The sequence below is a fragment of the Mustela erminea genome, chromosome 1 (genome assembly GCF_009829155.1).
Source record: "Mustela erminea isolate mMusErm1 chromosome 1, mMusErm1.Pri, whole genome shotgun sequence".
NCBI lineage: Eukaryota > Metazoa > Chordata > Mammalia > Carnivora > Mustelidae > Mustela > Mustela erminea.
The window spans coordinates 144,632,062-144,653,227 of record NC_045614.1 but is presented as its reverse complement, the minus strand read 5'-3'; the positions used below and the strand labels follow the sequence as shown (position 1 = coordinate 144,653,227).

The following is a 21,166-nucleotide window of genomic DNA, read 5'->3' as shown; positions in this document are numbered from 1 at the left end:
GGTCCACAACACCACGGAGCTATAAGTGCTGCTGATGTGCAACAGACTTCACTATGCAGAGATTGCTCAAAAAATGGTTTCCTCCAAGAACCACAAAGTCATTGAGGAAAGAACTGCCCAGCTGGTTATCATAGTCACCAGTTCCACTGTGAGGCTGCACAGCAAAGTAAACGAATAGGCAGCTCATGGGCATGTTTTATTTGTGGTAAATAAAGCCATGAAAACTCTACCATCTGGCATTTTCCTCCTTTAGAGCAGAAACAGAAAAAAAAAAATGGAATGAAAACAAATTTGTAGGTGTTTCATACATGTGGCCCATTTTGTCCTCATGATAATCCTATGAGATAATTGTAGTTGAAACCATTGGTGTTCTACCAAATCTGTGTGTTTCACAGCATTTCCCAGCCTGCCTTTGCAGTCAGGTTGGTCACACCACAGACTTCTGACAGATTGAATACAGGCAAAAGGTAGGTGCCTCCTTTTAGCCTGGTCATGTAAGATCCCAATGTCCTTTTTGCTTTCTCTTCTTCATCTACAAAATTGCAAGCAATTGACTCCAAGTTGTGCCCAGTGAAAGGAGCCCACATGGTCAGAGAGAGCTGCCAGGGACAGCCATCCATCTGTACCTTCCTGTGAAACAAGAAATAAACTTTGACTCCCTTAAGTCACTGAATCTTTGGATTTGTTTGTTACAGCAGCATAACTTGTCCTACTTTAACTAATATGGATTAATACTATTGTTATCCCATTTTACAGGCAAAGCAACCAAGGCTCAGAGAGATAAAGTAACTTTTGAAAAATTGCAGGGCTATATAGGGTAGAACTAGGATCCAAACTAATAGCTATTACACTCCAAAGCTATACAGAGGACAACCTCCATAGAGTTATACTTTTTCTCTCAACTACCCCAGGTTGGAAGGCAACAATGCTTCCAACATATGTGGATTTTTAGAGTGAATATCAGGTTTGCTGTTGGGGGTATACATTAAAGCTTGAGGTACATAAAAATTACTAGGGATGCTGGTTAAAAACAAATACAGTTCCAGGACCCAATTCTCATAGACTCAGATTCAGTAGCTCAGAGGAAGGAACATGGAATCTGCATTTTTAAACAAGTACTAAAGAAGAAATCTGATGCCCAAAGGCAGGGCTTTTGAGGTAGCTGACCTCAGTGGTAGACAAGTCCCATCTTTCTGGTTTTCAGCCAATGACTCCCTCTAATGGAGAATTCTGGAAACATTCCTCCTCTTTCCGGGTTAAGGTATCAGAGAGAGTCCACCACCACCCTCCGTGAAGCTGATAAAGACAATTATACACCTTCCAAGATCCCAGGTGCATGACCTGGACTTGACTCTCAGCCACACCTTGGAACCAAAGTTAGTGAAGGAAAGGAAAACTGAGATGATAAAGCTTGTAAGACTCATGTTGAGGTTTCAGAATCATTCTAGATATATAGATCCAAGCCCAGTTCTCTACTGCCCTTCAGTTTCTGTGAGTTACCCAAAAACTTTTAAATAAATGACATTTAAGCTTAAATCCATGAGAATGTGTAGCTTGCTGTTGCTTACTAGTAAGAGCAATGAAACTTGCCACTCAAAAGAGTTATTATAGAGAATTGTGGCGGGTAGGTCACTGTGATTCTATTGAAACTGTAGCTAAAAGTGGTACAGTCTGAGCCATCTAAAAGTAATTTCAAAATATCTGACAAATTTACTACTCAAGCACAAAGCAAAGCAATACTAGTCTAGGGAAAATTTGTGAACATAATTTACTAGTCTAGGGCAAATTACAAACATAATTTGTAAGCTACCTTTTCTTCTCCATCCACTTGCTTCACACCTTGCAAACTTCCCCACTGCTCAGCAAACTCCTTTCCCAGGATGCTAATGAGATTCTCACATTCTTCCACCTTTCCCTTTTGCCTCTCAGTTCCACAGACAAGCCTCCTGAAGAACCTCTCTGGCAAAGGCAGATCTCTCCCAGTGGGCACTAGAATGATTAAAGCTGGACGGGTTAAGGCAGAACCCACTGCAATGAACTTGGGAGAGGAAGTCTGAGAATTCTCATATATTGGTGCTTTTTTGTTGCCACATATCCCGCAAATGAGTGAGGCCACCTTGCCCATTCTACTGCTGCTTCTCGGTGCCTAGAACTGGCAGTGGTCATGGGAATTTGTGCAGGGAAATCCAGAGTCTCCAGACAAGTCTTGTTGTGCAGCTTAGGAGGGGCCAAGAAGCAGGTAGGTAGAATACACCACAGACTAGAATACACCACAGACTAACAGCCTGCCCTGTAGGAAAGCATAACGTGGGCAACAAACCCCAGGCCATATACCCACCCATGCAAGAAGCAGAATTTTCTTTGTTATTTTTTAACTGTACTCATACTTCAGCTTTTATCCTGTCTGCTGCTAGAAACTTAACATTCGTTCAGAGTTCCTCCTTCTCTGTGAGGCTGGGTCTAAGTTCCAGGAGGCTAATACTGTGTCACGGCATTGGGAAGGGACAGCTACTAGGCTGACATCTGCTTAGATGTGTATTCCCTCCCCTTGGTCCACACGTGTATGTTTATCTCATCCCCATTTCTGACCTCTGGGGCTCTCCAAGTGTGGCTCTTTTTGCTTCTCTCAGTCCACTCTTGGGCCCACTTTTTAGTGCATCTTCCTTTTCTGTTTGGGAGCATGAGCAATTCTATGGGGCTCTTGCAGGTTCATCAACCCAGACACCCCACCTAACCATTTTCTTTCATTGCTCCTGCTTCCTGCCCAGTGCTGGATAAACGGGGGAGGCTTATCACCACTTGGGTTCCACTTGGGCAATAAGAATACACACCTTCTGCACTTGGATCCCTCAGATCTGTGTGGGGTTTCCAGCATTCCCCCAACAACAGACCCCAGGGAAGACAGGAACAGATGACCTCTTCAGGGACCCAGCTTTTTATACTCCCTTCTAGTCCTCTTCTCCTGGCAACCCAGGGGATTTGGGAAAGCTAGTTTGGAGGGTGGGAAAAACTGGCTCTGAGTCATTATTTATTCTTCTGGAATCTTTTGTCCTATGCCCTGTGCTCTTTCTGGTCCCTGCTGTGGGTTAGGCTTTTGGAAGTACAAAGGCTTCTTTTCCTCTCCCTATGTCATTCCTGCCCGGAGGCAAAGTGCATTGAGCTTGAGTGGGAGGAAGGGCCATGGGAAAATCCTGGGGCTGGGTGGGGCCCCTGTGGTTAATATCTTAAAATATTATTCCACCACAGGGGTCTGATATGTAATGTTTGGCAAGGGCTGTTTTTGGCTTTTTTATGAATGTCTAAGTATATCACGCTCCTACTCAGTCTCCCTGTTAGGTGGTGATTAGATTATAAGACCTTGCTCGCATACAGTCAATTAATTGATTCCTTTGATCATGTCTTTTTATTTAAAGAGTGGACATTATTATATTTTCCTGTACTATACAAGTGCACCTTTTGTGTGCATTTGGGATTAGTTGCTATAAAATGAAGTACAGCATTTTCCTCTTCTTGACATTTACATAAACGGAATTGTACACTGTACTTTCTTGTGTCTGGGTTCTCTTGCTCAGCTTAATATTTGTGAGATTCACTTATGTGGTTTTGTGTATTTTAAAAACTTGTTGCATAGGACTCCATTGAATGAATAGGCCATGACTTATTGACCCATTCTCTTACTGATGGATATTTGGGTTGTTCCCAATTTTTGGTTATCATTAAAGAAGCTGCTAAGAACATTCTGGCACATGTCAGTTGGTAGCATAGGCTTCACTCCTCTTGGGATATACCTAGAATGGGATTGTTGAGTCATAAGACAGTTGTGTGTTTACCTTTAATGTCTAATGCCAAATGGCTTTTTAGGAGTTGTACAAATCCCTACTCTCACCAGCAATGTATTAGAATTCCAGTTGCTTGACATCCTAATTAATAATGATTTGTATCATCAGACTTCTAATTCAGCCACTCTGTTGGATGGAATCACACACTCTGATGGGTTACATCATTGTGTTTTAATTTGCATTTCTCTGAGGAGTAATGTTGTTGAGCACCTTTTCATATGCTTATTAGCTATTTGCATATCCTCCTTTGTGAAGTGTCTGTTCAAGTCTTTTGCCCATTTTGTATTTGGCTGTTTGTGTTTTTCTTATTGATTTATACGAATCTTTTATACATTTAGATACAAGTCTTTTGTTGGATATGTACATTTCAGATATTTTCTCCTAGGCTATGGCTTATCTTTTCTCTCCCCTACAAGTGTCTGACTTTTGGCAGGCAGAAGTTCTTAATTTTAACTATGTCAGATTTATCAGTTTCTTATGTTAGCAATTTCTGTGTCTTATTTAGTAAATCTTTCCCCTTAGTCCAAGTTCATGAAAATATTTTACATTTCTTCTAGAAGATTTATTGTTTCACCCTTCACATATAGGTCTATTATCAATCTTAGATTAATAATTTGTGTTTGATGTCAGGTAAGAGACAATGTTTATTTTTTTATACATGGATATACAATTGCTGTAACACCACTATTAAAAGGGTGCTTGACTGGCTCAAGTTGGTGGAGTGTGTGACTCTTGAACATGGGGTTTTCAGTTAGAGCGCCACCTTGAGTATAGAGATTACTTAAAAATAAAATCTTTTAAAAAAAGATGATCCATTTGCCATTGTGTTAATTTGCACATCAAGGAATTGTATATATTTGGGTATATTTCTGGATTCTGTAGTTTATTTTGTCAACTTATTTGCCTATCTTCAGGTCAATATCACATTTATTTCATAATACCTTGCTATTTCACAATAACAAGGTATTCTATAAATATCTTTATAAATTAAGGAAGCTCCCTTCTAATCCTAGGTTGCTAGGAGATTATATCAAGAATGATTATTGAATTTTGTCAAATGCTGTGTGTGTTTTGAGGTGATCTATGATTCTTCTTTTTAGTTTATTTGGTGAATTACATTGATTTCTGAGTATTAAATTATTCTTGCAACTACTTGGTCATATGTATGTCTATTTATCACTGGATTCAATTTATTAATATTATTTTGTTCAGGATTTTAGTATTTGTAATCTTAAGACATAATGGCCTATAACATTCCTTTCTTACAATATCCCTAGCAGTTTTTGGTATCAGGGTTATGCTGGCCTTATAAAACTTGTTTGGAATTATTTCTTCTTTCTCCTCTAAAAGTATATTAATTCTTCCTTGAATGTTCAGAAAAAAAATAATCAACAAAGCCATCTGGGTTGGGCTTGTAGGGATTTGTGGAGGAGAAGGGAGATTTTTAATTATAGATTCAATTCCTTTAATCAATGTAGGACAACTTATTTTTCCTATTTCTTTTGTATCAGTTTAAGTAATTTATGTTTCAATTTCAACTATAATATTAAATTTGTCAATTTCAACTATAATATTACATTTTTGGCATAAAGTTACATAGGTATATTACTCTTTTAAATTTTTTAAATATTTAGGATCTATAGTTATGTCATCTTTTTTATTCCTGATATTGCTAACTTATGTATTTTGCTTCTTGATCCCATGCTAGGGGTTTATCAATTTTACTGATCACTTCAAAGAATACATTTTTAGTTTCTGTTTCATTAATTTCTGCTCTTGTCCTTTTTTTTTTTTTGCTTCATTTGTTTTTCTTTGCCTACTTTCTTACAAAAGAAGCTCAGATCATTAATTGTCAACTCTTTCCTTTTAAAGTTAAAACTTTCCCTCCAGGCACTGCTTTGGCTGTGTTCCACAAATTTTGATGTGTCATATTGTTATTTCTTTGATTTATTATTTTTATATTTTGACTAGGTGATGCAAGCACATGAAAACACACATATAAATGCATACACAGTGGAAAGTAAGATTCCATCTGTATCACTTAGAATCTGGCAAGAAACAAAAATTTCTCCAACTCAGATCATTCATATGACGATATTTTAATAAGAAATTATTATGGAAGTGTCACTAGGACAGAGGGCTCAAACAAGGAATGCTAAATCACTGCTGACTCATCATCAATAGGATGTCATTATCACCTCTAGATCTGATAGAGTAATGTGAGGAAATAGTTCATAGAAGCTAGTAATAGTTAGAACCATGGGGATAGGGCCTTCTTAGGGGTGTGCAGTTATGTAGGGGTGACGAGACTCCAGAACCACTTCATCAAGCAGGAAGCGAGTGGAATGACAAATACCCTGGCCACTCTTCTCTTGGGCATCCATCTTCTGCTGCTGCTGCTTTGTAGCTGAATCCAATCCAGTCTTTAGCAGGTAATCCCCAGGACAGAGAATAGGTCAAAGAAGGGGTGGGGAATGAGGGGGTGAGGAAACAAAGAATAACAAGCACAAGAGGATGTTCTTAGGGTGGAACATGAGGGTGACCCTATGACCTGATTCCATCCTGACTTAGCTAGGTTTGGTTCATGATGGGTGATTGTAAGGAAAGGCACTCTGGTAATTGGAAAGACCAGGACTCCATTCCAAAGAAAAGTAGGATTTGGAGGATCACAGAAGAAATTGCCAAGACAGTACATTGTACACTGCTAAACTCTATCCCCAGTGTGGAATGTATGTCACGGCGGTACACAAAATAGCGCTAGGACTTGGTATTATAGAATGCTGAATCACATGCTGAGAAATGTATTCCCTTTGAAATTACTCTTCAATCCTGGTTAAATCAGGAAGAAAGTTTTTCCACTTGAAAATTTTGACAACTCTTTAATAAAAACAGGCCCAGGGTGCCTGGGTGGCTCAGTCAGTTAAGTATCTGCCTTTGGCTCAGGTCATGATCTCAGGGTCCTGTGATGGAGCCCCACATCGGGCTCCTTGTTCAGTGGGGAGCCTGCTTCTCCCTCTTCCTGCTGCTCCCCCTGCTTGTTTTCTCTAATAAATAAATAAAATCTTAAAAAATAAATAAAACAAAACACATGAGAAAGCAGGCCCAGGTTCAGAGATTTTGTTAAGCACCAGTATCAAGATAGAAGTTAATAAAATTGTTTGGTTTTCATGGCACTTATTTTGAAGTTACTTTCAGTTTATGGTAAATAATACTGGTTTTCCATTTATGGTAATGATATAAGGTTTCTTCTGAAAAAATATATATTTAGGTAAAAACCAATCTGTTTCAAAAAAATAAGTAAACCATAACACAGGAGGTAATCAGCTGTGGCAAACATACAGAAAGGATACTTGAAGACTAAGTTGGGATGAGATTGTTTTAAATGTAGATATATTACCAAAACTGAGACAGCACATAGTGAAGGGTAGGGTTCTCCAAGAGGGGGAAAAGAAGCACAAACCTCTATGGAGGCAGAGTGCTACCTCCTGCATGGAGGGTTTTCTTAAGACATGCTCCCCACTTCTCTGTCCCTACAAAATTGTTATCAACTTTATTAATACACAATTCACACACTGTGAAACCCACCCATTTAACATGTAAAATTCAGTAGTTTTTATTTTCAGAGTTGTGCAATCTAATTTTAGAACATTCCCATCATCCCAAAAAGGAACACTATACCCAGTAGCAGTCACTCCCCACTATCCCTTTTCCTAGCTCTTGGCAACCATTAATTTATTTTCTGTCTATTGATTTGCCTGTTTTGGGTATTTCATATAAATGGGATCATACAACCAGTAACCTTTTGTGACTGGCTTTCAGTTAGCATAATGTTTTCAAGGTTTATCCATATTGTGGCGTGTTATCAGTGTTTTCATTTTCATTGCTAAATAATATTCCTGCAACGGACTGAATATTTATACTCCTCCCCCAAATTCATATGTTGAAACCCTAACCCTCATTATGATGGTGTTAAAAGATGGAGACTTTAGGTAATTAGGTAATGAGGATAAAGTCCTCATAAATGGAATTAGTGCCCTCATAAAAGAACCTCAGAGAACTTCCTTGCCCCTTCTGCCATGTGAGGACAGTGAGAAGTTAGTTGTCTGTGAATCATGAAGTGAGCTCTCCCCAGATACTCAAATCTACCAATGCCTCGATCTTGGACTTCTTAGCCTCCAAAACTGTGGGAAACAAACGTTTACTGTTTAAGCCACCAATTCTATGGTATTTTGTGACAGTCACCTGAATGAACTAAGACAATTCCCTTGTGTGAATATTCCACATTTTCTAACCATTCATCGGTTGATGGACGTTTGGGTTGTTTCCACTTTTTGGCTATTATGAATAATGCAGCTATGAACATTTGTACAGGCTTATTTGTGGACATATGCTTTCATTTCTCTTTAGTATATACCTAGTTGTAGAATTGCTGGGTTGTGTGGTAAACCTGATGTTTAAAATTTTGAGGAACTGACAGACTGTTTTACAAAGTGGCTACATCATTTTACATTATCATCACCAATGTAGAGAGTTACAACTTCTTCACATTCTTGCCAACACCTGATATTCTTTTTTAAATTATTATATAGCCATTCTACTGGGATGAAGAAGTGTCTCACTGTGGTTTTTATTTGTGTTTCCCTAATAATTACTAGTGTTGAGCATCTTTTAATTTTATTATTGAGCTGTAAGAGTTCTTTATACATTCTGGGTACAAGGCTTTCCCATTCCTCCCCCTCCAAAGGATAGCCCTCACCAGCTAACTTAGCAATTACAAGAGATAGCAAGAAGCAGATGTAAATGCTAATCCACTAAAGAGTTACCTTGCCTTGTAGGAGGCAGTCTACCAAGTGGGGTAGCCTGGGCAAGTGTGTTCTCAAGAAGCATTCTGAGGTCTATGCAAGTGTTTGGAAAGAAATTTGATGTAAGCCTCAGATATCCCCACCAGCAAGACTTTAAGAGACGACATCAACCAGGAAGATTTTGAGTCCAAAGGTTTTTTATCACCAATTGCTGCTGTAAATATTCTGCATATCTTTGCTGTTCATTGCTGTTCAAAGTGTGGACCTTGGACCAACAGCATTTACATCTCCTAGGAACTTGTTAAAATTACAGACTCTCATGCCCCACCCCAGACCTACTGAATCAGAATCATTTAATAAGAATTACAGTGATCTGTACATACTTTATAGTTTGGGAATTGCTGCTATAGGACACTTAAAATAGATTCTAAAACTGCATTGCAGAAAGCCTGCCTGGGTACCTGTGCCAGATGGAGCTGGCTGGTACCTGAGACTGGATTGAGGAAAAACAATTATGCATGCAGATTTTTCTCCAGTATCCCTACACCAACCCCCTCAATTCCAATTCTTTCCTTTTATATTTGGGGTCCTCCTTTTTCTAATTACTTTTTTAGATTAACCAGTGCTTTCTCTTTATTTTACCTCTCTCCTATAGCACAAGCTCTGAGCAACACTCTGGCATCACACTACAGAGAACAGAATTAAAGGTGTCTACAATTTATAATTTTCCTCCAATTAAGAAATGAGAAGAACTAAGTCTTTTGGAGAAAACTTGATAGACTGGGATGCCCGGGGATTTTTCAAGGTCCTGAAATGATACCAGAGATCATCTTTATTACTTATATCCTATATTTTACATTGTGCTAAAAAGAATTGAAGAACTGAAATAAGTGTAACAAAATATGAAAAAGCCCCCATGAGTAGGGTTTGTGTGCCAAATCTATACCATATTGAAGAATGTCTTGCTAGAAATCGGTTGTAAATTTGGTTCTGAGCTTCCTAGCGGCCAATGAGAAGGGTAAAATACTGTGACTCACATGTTCTGTATGTAAGATAAAAAATCAATCAGCTGTTTTAGTTGCCTGGCCATTCTTGGTGCTGATGTGTAAGAGAATTTTCTTTTTCAGTCCGGAAATTTCCAGATAAGAGTGGACACATCCAAACACATGGACACTCAGTGAGTTGATGTCCTCTTAGGAAAAGGACTCTAATGTGAGCACCTTGGACCAGCACAAGAAATAAACCAAAGAGAGGGCTTGGGACTGGGGGCCACTCTGACATACCAACAAGCAGTCAACTGAGGCAGAAAGGTTTATGTCATCGATAAATTGTACCTTGTAGGTGGTCACCTGGATAGGGACACTCTAGTGAACTACTTTTTTTCTTTCTCTTTTCTCCTTCCTCAGATATGATCCTACTGTAGAAAATCTTAAGGAGCCTTATCTTTAGTCCAGACAACTGAGTCAAAAGATTTATTCTCTTTTACCTAAGAGGAAAAACTGCCTTTGCTTTCTTAGCTTAAATCCTCTGAGAACATTGGGAATGACAGGGACCTTGGAAACGATCTAGGCTACACTCCAAATATCAACAAGCCAGAGAGCCATGGAAATTGGCTGCTTCCAAGGGACAGTCATTGCACATTTTGCCAATGGAACAGTGCTGATGCGACTCATGATACTAGCAGCTGGCTGCCAAGTGGTTATGATAAAAGGGAGCAAGCTAGTTGAAAGCATGTGGGAGGTGGAAGAGAGGGCACAATGTGACTCATAGGCAAGAGGAGTTCGTTGATATAATGGAAAGAGTGCTAGGCTAGCATCCGCTGTGTGACCTTGGGCATGTCCTTAAACTCCCTGGATTTTTCTCACCTATGATAAATAATCAAAGTAATTAACACCTACAGGGTCCTTAGTACTTTACGTGAACCATTCATGTTGAATTTCCACAATAATGCATAAGCTAGATCCTATTATTTCCTCTATTTTCCAAATGGGGAAACTGAGGTACACACACCCAAGGATCACTCAGTTGAACCCAGGCCATCTGAATCCAGAGTCTGAGCTGTGTTATCTGGGGTGTCAGATTAGATGAATGCTAAAGACTCTACCTCTGCAATTAACTTCCTTTCTCACTAAGATAATAATAGCTTTGTGAAGATTATGAAGTAACACAGATGAAGTGCTTAGCACAGTGTCTGGATCATAAGTGCTCAATAGATGTCAGCTGTTACTATTGTTCATAATTTCACTTTTACTATTGCCATTTTATGGAACAAATCACTTCTGTCACCTCCTCAACAGCTGCCTCAGGGCACAGTTAGCCCAACTGAACCGATTAATAAGTTCGAACAGTGGATCAATTCAGCCATGAAATCAAGCAAGCCTGAATTGATGCCAAAGTAAATTGCCTAGTTAAATCATCTGAAGCAGTGCTCCCCAATAGAACTTTCTGTGCTGGTGGAAATGCTCTTCATCTGTGCTAATATGTTAGGCACTAGCAACGTGTGCCTACAGAGCACTGGAAATGCGGTTAGTGTGAGTGAGGGACTAAGTATCTCATTTAATTTCCCTTTGAATTTTTATCTTGCTGCATGTATCTAGCGGCTACCATACTGGACAGCTCAGGCTAATGCCAATCTGACAGCCAAGAACCCTTGGTGAGAGGACACTAAAGCATCAGACACAAGAAAGAAAGTTTGGAGTCCCTCTGACCACAGCTGTTTTGTTACAGGTGCCTTAAAGAATGGTGGGTATTTGAATGTTCCTGATTTGGAGTACTTCCTCCACATAGTCCGTAAAGTTGTGTATTCTAGGGGTGGGAGGCAGGAGGATGAGAAGAAAGAAGGCAACTGCACTTTCATCGCCAGGATGTCCCTAAGGGATTCTGAGTAGAATCAGATTCCTTATTGTTGTTAAAAATTATTTTTAGGGGGTGGGTGTTTTATACCTGTGCTATGTGACAGCACCATGACATGCCATTTTTCAAATGCTTGGTTTCACTACATGAAGAAACTCAAAAGTGATTAAAGGTCATGGCTTCAATATTTAATTAGGGAAAGATGATCACAATGGAGGCTCGAAAAATCGAAGACTTGGAAGGGGGCTGTCTTGCAAGCATGTCCATTACAAACTGGCATTTTAAGGAAGCCATGCATACAACCCCAGGACACAAGTGCCACGCTTTTTAGGCTCACTGGCTTTGGATCAAGAGAGGAGGAGCAATCAGGCAGATGGTGACAGCACCTCCCTCAGCTCTTACCCTGGTCCTTCAGGATCTTGGCTTTTTTTTTTTTTTTAGTGGAAGAATTTCTTGATGATATGAAGAGATCAATAAGCCTATTTTGATCTACATATGCAAGCATGAGACTAGTGCCCTGGTACAAATTTCTATGCCTTGTATTATATTCTGGTTCTAAAAATCTTTCAGCAATGAAGAATCCCTCTTCTACTTACTCCTCCCTACCACCAGGATTGGTTGGGTGACTAATTCAATGGCTGCCAAAATTTGCAGACAACGAAATTGAAATCTAATGAGGCTTGCTTGTGTTAAACCAATTTTTAAATGATAGTAATTAAGAGAGTTTTCATATAGGAAAGGCTTTGTTTAGATGGCAACATTAAAAGCTAAGACCAGAAGAAACACAAGGGTCTTATGCACAAAGGATTCTCTTTATGTTGTTTTGTAATCAGGCTGGTCAGTGTTTGAGCGGTGAATGCTAACACAGTGGCCCGCCCTGGCGTGTGCCTCACTTTACCGCTGTCCTAGTGAGTCTACCTCGGAGAATGTCTTGTACCAGGGCTGCAGCTTCTCAGGCTGTCTGCAAACAGACACCAGGCCATCTGCCCTCTTGCCTTCCACCCAAACACAGCTGCTGGGCTCCATCCCAGCTCCAGCCATCTGGAGGAGGAATAAAGGCCCCTCTCCTCACCCTCCTCCTGGCTGCCAAGAGGAGACTGGGGAATCTTGGCACTCTCTTAGCCCCAGTGAGGCAAGGAGAATGGAAGAAGCCGCCAGATCTTCTTCCAGTGGCAGGCAGCTCCTTCTCTCTGGTTGTTGGGGTCAATGAAACCCTTTATTCATTCCCCAAACATGTATTGAGCTCTTGCACATGTCAAGCCCTGGACCGGACCAGTGTCTGAGGACTGGATGGGGGAAGACACAACTCCTGGGCTGTAGAAGTTCAGACTCTGGTGAGGGTGATGGACATGTGCACAGTTAAGTTCATTGTGGGCAGAAGCAAAGAGTGGTAGGGGCCCAGCAGAGGGGTATTTGACCCAGTGTGAGAGGATCAGAGAAGTCTTCCCACAGAAGGTGACACTGGGCCTGACATCTCAAAGTGAGTCTGCAGTAGGTGCTAGCAAATCAGAATGTCAAAAGGCTGGCCCAGGTGGAAAGAGTATGGAGCCCTGCCTGGTAGGGTAAGGAGAATGAAGGGGGTAGGGTTCATTAAGGGAGGGGCTGGACAGAGACAGCCGGACTCTGGTGGGCCTCAATGCCCATCAGAGAATGCAAGGTAGGCAGTGGAGGGCTGAGTGACAGTCAATATGGGAAGATGTTCAGGTGGTGGGAAAGAGGACAGCTCTAAGGCATTAAGACTAATTAAGAGCAGTCTCCATATATCCAGAAGAGAAATACCTGGGGCTAAATGAAGTAACGGTGAAAAGGAAATTGGAGGGAGATATCTTTACTAAAAATGTCTAAACCCTTCAAACTGGTTCCCAAATAATTTTGAAGTTCACAGGAAGCTCTGCAATGGAGGAACTTGAAACTACTCTGCAATGTGCCTGGACCTTTTCAAGGACAGGAAGAACTTAACTGCACAGGGCTCGCTAGTGCCTAATGGCCCCAGGAGCCACCTGGCAACCACGGATGGCAAGAAATGGCATGCCAGGCTACTCTCAGAAAGGCTATTGACCAAGAGATACCTGAAGAAATGGCTCAAATCCCAACTATAGCATTCACCTATGATCCTCGTTCCAGTTCAGTCCCCAAAGCCACGACCAGAGGAGACCGGACCTAAGGCAGGTGGTTTGGCTGGTTGCAGTCATCTCTCGGGGGCTTTTGGCCTGATTGGGAGAACTTTCGGGCAATGTAGGGCAGCTCAAGGAAGAGAGGCAGGTCAGCCGCCACCTCTTTCTCCTCTTGGCCTCTCTAGAAGGCCAGATGCTGCCCACCAGGCCCTGCAGGTCAGAGGCCAATGGGCCGTTTGCTCTCTTCTCCCTAATTAAAGGGAAAGGAGGTAAAGGTGCTTTCTGTTCCAATGCCCTTCATTCCTGGCCTCCTGAAAGTGTGCGGAGTCCATCATTTCAAAAGCACTCATGAAAAAATCAGGAGCCAAAAAGCAGTGTTTGAGACTGGCTCCTCTTTGAAAGGCCAGGATGAAAAGTTACTGACAATCTGAATTAAAGATAGAAAAGGAAGCAACAGATACCACAGCCCCATCCCTGAGACCCAAGCAATAGTGTCCACGTGGGTCGAGAACCCAAGGCCCAGCTCAGTGCTTAAAACCTCAGTTTCTAACCATAAAAAAAAAAAAAAAAACGTACAAAGCACTTTATTATTTGCAGATTTTTCCATTTTTGAAAATGTGAGGCATGGAGAACTGTAGTAGGTCATAAATCTAGCAGGTAGATTAAAACATCCTGTAAGTCTTGGAAAACGTGTATACCATTATTTTTCTTTCTCAGTGATGAATCTTAATTTCTATTCTGAGGAATTCTTCTTTACTTTTAACACATAAAATTTAAAAATTACAACAGCTAAAAATAACCCTGGGTGGATCTTCTATCCTTTTCTCTAGTTTCTCAGGCCCTTGTATCCTTGCTGCTTTCCTCTAAGAAGGGTTTGGTAGGTTTTTAAAAAATGTATATTTCCTATTGCTTTAATTCTTGCATTGTAGAGCATCTTCTGTTATTAATGTTACCCTAAATGAGATAGTATAAGAACAGTAGATAAGCTTGCTAATTCAGTTGATTCATAATTTCTTACATTAAAAAAAAAAAAAACCAACAAGTCAGCAGCTTTAGAAGACATGATAGATTAATGCCATACCTTTCAAAACAGATGGCTGAAGAGCCCAAGGATTACCACTTAGTGCCTTTGTTGGGAAAGTTTTTCCCCCCTCCTGGTGTCTTTTCCATATTTTAAGAAAGTAAAAGATTTCAAGCATCAATCTCATTTCTAAAATTCACGCTGTGAATCCTCAGCACGTGGATTCCCAGAGCACTGAGCTTTGTAATTCTCTTCACTTCCCTGGGCCTTGAGGTTTGCCCTCTTGGCTCCCGTGTGGAGTGCCTGAATGCCTGCACTCTGAAATCTGCCTTCCCCCTTGCTGCGGGCTCTGTTATTACGGTCTTTGAATCACATGCTTTCAGTCAGAGAAGCCTCGCGACACAGTTTGCCCTCCAAGATCCTGCATACTTTTGTTGGACCAGAAGGGCAAGTCACATGACTTCCTTCACTTGTCTGGAAATTGCTCAGTCAAAAGATTTCTCAGCAATTCTTTCACTTCATTTATTCCAGATCCTTCAAATCCTACTTTGTTCTCATGCTCAGAATTTCAGCAGATGGTCTTCTAAAGGGAAAAACCTGTTGTGGTGTTCAATTCCCCTCTCTTATACCCCTCACCTCTCCTTAAAGACTTTTTTTACAAGCCACCCTCTTCTAAGCATACACACACACATGTATATGTATTTTTTTCTTTTGAAGTAGTGATCCACACAACCACAATTTCTTATTTTTTTCTCACTTCCAAGACAAAATCTGCAGGCAACATCATTTTGCACCTTCAGACAAATGCTGAGGTTTTCATTATAAAATCCGTTTTTTTTTTTTAAAGCCACAGAAAATGTTTTAGCAATTCCAAAATCAAGTTTTCTAGGAACAAAATAGAGAAGTGCACAGTCCTATCTTAGGGGAAGGGGACTCCTTCAAGAGGATGCGATGGAGCATCCACATGCTTCGAATGAGAAACTGACTGTCTGGAAGTGGCAGCCCAAGGTCACGCCATAAGCCCTGGCATAGTCAGGGCCAGCGCAGAGCGGACAGCTGCCTTCCAGACCAGAGTCATCACCAAATCAGTTTCTCCAACTGTAAAGTACAAAGGATAATACAACTGTAAAGTGATGTAGCCGGCCTGCAAGAGGATGTTGAAAGGTAAATGAGTTAATATGTGTAGGCGCTTAGCTCCTGGTGCAGAGTTCATGTTCCATAAATGTTAGATTGACATTGTAGGGAAAGGATGCCCTATATTCTCATCGTGTAGATTTTGCCAAAATGATCTCATTTCTGTATTCTATGGAGTTTCTATTAGAAATGTGGAGGCTAGGATTTGGCCCAAAATGATGATGCTGATAAGTAAATTCACCAATGTAGAATACAATACTAATAATTTAACAGTAAAATAAAATATCTCAGTATTAAAATGTTTTATAAGGGGGATGGCATCACTAAGGGCATAGTGCAATTCTTCATAATCTGTTCTCTTTTTACTACATGTATCAATATTAAGGGTTTTTTGGGTTTTGTTTTTTTAAAGATTTTATTTATTTATTTGACAAGTAGGCAAAGTAGGCAGAGAGGCAGGCAGGGAGGGGAAGGGAAGCAGTCTCGTGCCAAGCAGAGAGCCTGATGCGAGGCTTGATCCCAGGACCCTGGGATCATGACCTGAGCTGAAGGCAGAGGCTTTTTTTTTTTTTTTTAAGATTTTATTTATTTATTTGACAGACAGAGATCACATGTAGACAGAGAGGCAGGCAGAGAGAGGAGGAAGCAGGCTCCATGTTGAGCAGAGAGCCCGATGTGGGGCTCGATCCCAGGTCCCTGGGATCATGACCTGAGCTGAAGGCAGAGGCTGTAACCCACTGAGCCACCCAGGCGCCCCTCAACTTTAAGTTTTATGATGATTTTCTCCCAAAAATATATACTATATTTTAAAACATCAACATCTTCTACTTTCATTCCTCAGTACTTCTTTTCCTTTCTTCTCGTCCATCTTTATTATTATTCACTGAGAAACAAACGTAGGGCCTTCTAGACTTACAAAATGTATCCAGAAGTAGCAGTCTGTCCTTTCTATAATCTAATAAGGCTACTTATTCATCAAACAGGAGCTCTGTTTTTAGTTATATATTTGCATCCTTATCCCTCTGATATTTTCATTCTTAAGAGGGAGTAGACAGGGGATGGTGGTGAAGAATCTTCAAAGACAAATGGCTTAAAATAAAAAGGCTTTAAAATGTCAGTGTGTCAATACACTTACAACGTAATGTTCATGGATATAAATAGAAAGAGGAGAGAGATGAAAATAACTAAGTTATTTGCCAAATGGTTGAAAATGTGGTATACATTTAGAGTCGCCTTTCAAATGTCAAATTTGTAAGAATATTTTTAAATGTATGGCTATTTTATATATTCATAATAATTTACATAGATCCTTAAGAACAGATTAATTCTGGGGTAAGTCTGGACCTGACTGAAATCTGCACTGTGTACCTTGTGTGTTTATTTTTCTGTAGGCCACTTCTTCTGAATAAAACAAAACAAAAAATCCACATACACTCACTGATGGACACACATACACACACAGGTAGTTCCAACATGACATTTTAGCAGGAACCAGTCTTTATTTTAGACAATTTTTATGTTTGGTTTATTCAAGACTGGTTCTCTTGGCCACCCTCAGAGGAAGGTTAAGTATGCAGTGTATTCAGCAGTGCCTTTGGGATGAACATTTGTGAAAAGGGGAAAAGAAAGCAAAGGAAGAATGAGACCCACTGACTGACTGCCTAAGAGACTCAGCCAACACTACAGAGATCTCCGGAGTGAAAATTGCCCTTTCAGGTGTCCCACATGAAGTTAAAGGCTGGGCTTTTCTACTGCCTTCTCAGTCAGTCACTGGATATGGGCTGCCCCAGGAAAGGCCTGTTCCCAGGAGAGACTACTCTCTGCAACTGGGGCAAATCCTAAAAAGGCTGACAGCTGAATGCTGTTGGCCAGCTTAGCGGCCCTCCCAGCAGCACTGGCAACCAGTCCTTCAAGAGACATCTGGGCGACCCATTAGTGAGACCACCCTGGATCTGGTCATGGTCTCACCATGCACTTGGGCAGCATCACTTGGGGTTTCAATTTTATTTCCTAGAAAAGGGCTGACTGGATTAGATCATCTCTAGGATTTCTTGGAACTCTAAAATTTTAAATTAAAAAAAAATCAAACTGAATTTTCATAACCTGACTTCTACCTTGCCTCAGCCAATGTAGAAAATAGTTCTATGTAATATATACAATGAAAGAATATAAACATGCATACAAGTAGATGGAAACTTGCCTTGTTCCTTTGGTCACAACAGGAGTTTGGCAGGAAAGTACAAGCAAGGGGGAAAGTGGGAGGGATTAGGTAAGAACTCCACTTCTTGGGCAGCGCTAAAGAGCTATCAAGGGGCCATACACTGTGTGTCTCTAGAATATAGAATTCAAAAATAAGGTTGTTTTCTGAAACCTTTAGCTCGCTCTACCCAACAGTGATAAGAGCATGTTCTCTCTTTCTCTTTCTCAAATTATGGTGATTAGACCCAATTGTTGCAACATTAAGGGGAAAAAAGTACCCTTCTCATCTCTTCCTTTATCAGCCAGCCCACAGGATCTTCCACCTCCTCCCCAGCTAGATTTTTCAAGACTCGTGTGGGCATCTGCAGCATGGAAACCAGATGGCAGTTTTCTTGAATCTGCCTGTTCTACTTTAGCAGCCTCTCTGCAAAAAGCTCCCCAAATGAGTATGCTGCAGGTAGGGTCAGCATGAGAAAACTGGATTCGGGTCATCTGAGAACATGGGATCCCCCCTCAACACCAAGAAAACGATGAGAAGATAGTCTAAAGACAAACTCAGTAAAATATGCAATGTGGGGAAACATGTCCAAGAAATAGTCTCTCTTCTTACTTGAATTGTAGGAACATTCCCCCATTTGTAGGAAGGGGCTGATTGGCAGGGGGAATTTTGGATGTCTGGTGTGGAACTAAACATTTTCTAGACTTTGGGGCAGATCTTTGTCTCATGATGAGAAAGTCTCATGATGGATCAACTTGGTTGCTGGGTTTTGGCTGCTAAGAGAAAATGGTTAGGGCAGCATGGCTGGTGGAGGAAAGGGGAAATGTTACAGGATTCTGAGGTGAAGAAAGATGGAGGGCTCTGTAGGTTCTCAAACACCAGTGGGCAGGTTGAGATCAAACTGGCTGCTTCAGAATCACTTAAGAAACTTGTTAAAAATAGAGATTTCTGAAACCCACCCCAAAAAGTTTTGATATCATTACAAATTCCCCTGTTTGATTCTGATATACAGATAGGTTTAGGAACTATGGGGGTGGTTGGAATGTAAATACTTAAATCATTAGAATTCATCTATTATTCAAATATATGGTCATTAAGCATCTTCTATGAAAAATTTGCTTAGTTAAGTTCTATGGGGTTTATAAATATGTAGAAGACTTAGGCTGCCTCACCTGCCTTTGAAAATGAGCAGAGGACAAGAAAGTTATGCAGGTAAGTGACAGGGATGTTCTCAGATATCAACTTATAGTCCCGTGGGATGGAGAGAATAGAATGGAACTATGATGCCAGGGGGGAAATAAGCAGATGTTTTAAACTGAGTAAGAAAAGAAGAAGGAGACAGCTTGGCAGATTTCCCAGGAATGGTCCCTAGTTCAGATGCCCAAAAGTTGGAGAAGACAAATACTAATATAAACCTAAGTTTGTGGAAAAAATTCAATGAAAGCACGTATAGAGTGCTAAGCACAGTCTGTGGTAATCAGCAGTAAATGGTAGATATTAATAACTGTAGGAGATTTAAAGAGCTATGGGCAAATACCTTCTTCAAAAATATCTTCCTCTCTGCCTGTCACGGTGCCTATAATTCCTTTACTGAGTTTTGAAATCTTATTAGAAAATACTTTTATTGAGGAAGCTATTTTGAAAGTCTTATACCTTAAGCTTTTAATAGTCTAGGAAGAAGGCAAAGAAAAACAGGGGACAGTGGCCACATGGGAGGACAGAAGTCAGGAAGGGGTTGAGGTGGTGTCAGAAGCTAACTTTCATACATATGACATCATTGCTATAGATACTGCTTCCCTGAGAGTGAGTCAGCAGTCTAAGGCAAGCTGTAAAGCTTGTGTGATCATCGAGAGCCTGGGCCCGCTGCACCTAATGGCTCCTTTTTCCTCTTAGCAGCTGGCAGATGGGGAAAGAGCCTGAAGAGAAAGGTCCTATTTCTTAACTACTCAGGTCTAAACACACACACACACACACACACACACACCCCTCTTTGGGCTCACATTCCTTTGGCGACAATCAGTCACTTCGCCCATCTAGACAGTGGGTAGGTGGGGGAGGATGAGAAGTGTAGCCCCTGGCTGGGCAGAAGGCCTCGGGACTCTTAGAGTCCTGAGGGATCCTGGGAATGTGACAGCACATTCATGAAGTGGAATCAGAAACAAAGAGACACAAGCTTGGCCAGCAAGAGAAAAGCTAAAGTCCAGAAACAGGCCAAAGTATAGGTGCCCCCCAAACAAGTGAACCTTTTCAGGGAGAAGAAATGTATTAAGTTAGGTACCAAATGGAGAGAAGAGAAGGGAAAGCATTTGGGGGAAGTTTATAAGGGATTAAGAGGAGTGGCCTGGGCTGAAAAGATGAGAAATCATGCTAGAAGAAAGTAGGGAGGCCCAGGGGAAGAAAAAAATCCCCAGATGGAAATTTGGACTTTAAAGACATGTGATACACATGGTTAGTTGATCACCACAGATTCACGATCCCCCTGGCCAGCCAGAGACCACATCTCCCACTCCTTACATGCAGGTGGGCTGTTGATTGCTTCTCACCAATGGAATGTGAGCAGAAGATTTTTTTAAAAAGTCAAGGGAGCCAGTGGGCCACGAGAACACATGTATCTCCAGATAATCGCTTTCTCCATTTGCCTGCTTCTAAGAAGATGAAGAGGAAGAAGGAACCACAAAGGAAAGAGCTCTGGGCCTCTGAATGATCACATGGAAGGCCATAAGACCTGCATTAGGTTGCAACAGGAATTAGAAAGAAACTTTATTGTTTTGGGTCTCTGAGAGTTCAGGGTTTGTGTATTTCAGCAGCCTGCTTTACTTAGTACATATAAAATACATATGAAAGGTCAGAGGAGGCCTGTGGGGAACAGAGGCAATTCAAGAATCAAGGTGATGACTCCTCTGAACTAGACCTTAAGATATAGCATCTTAGGCAGCCACCAAGGCCAAGTAAAGGAAACTTCCCTCCCCCTCCACTTCTACACTAGGCTTCAGGCTCCAGACTTTGGGGGGATTGATTTCTCTTTCTTAAGGCCTCCATCTGTCATCTCTAAACCACTTTGATTCTAGACAAAAATGTAGAATAGGAAGGACACTAGGTGTTTTTACCCTAGCTTTTTTGTGAGGAGAAGGGGCAGAGTAACAGAATCAGATAAACAGGAGAAAATCAATTGTGAAGAAGAGGGCAGTGCTACCATAAGAGAACAT

The 21,166-nt window shown here is 40.9% G+C and overlaps 1 long non-coding RNA gene across 1 annotated transcript in view; it reads right to left on the bottom strand.

The window, feature by feature from the left end:
* Positions 1–416: 416 nt before the first annotated feature.
* LOC116592452 overlaps positions 417–21,166 on the bottom strand; it is a 65,973-nt gene continuing 45,223 nt past the window's right edge. The window contains exon 4 of the long non-coding RNA XR_004286489.1: positions 417–630. This is a non-coding gene — a long non-coding RNA (uncharacterized LOC116592452). The remainder of the gene's footprint in view (positions 631–21,166) is intronic.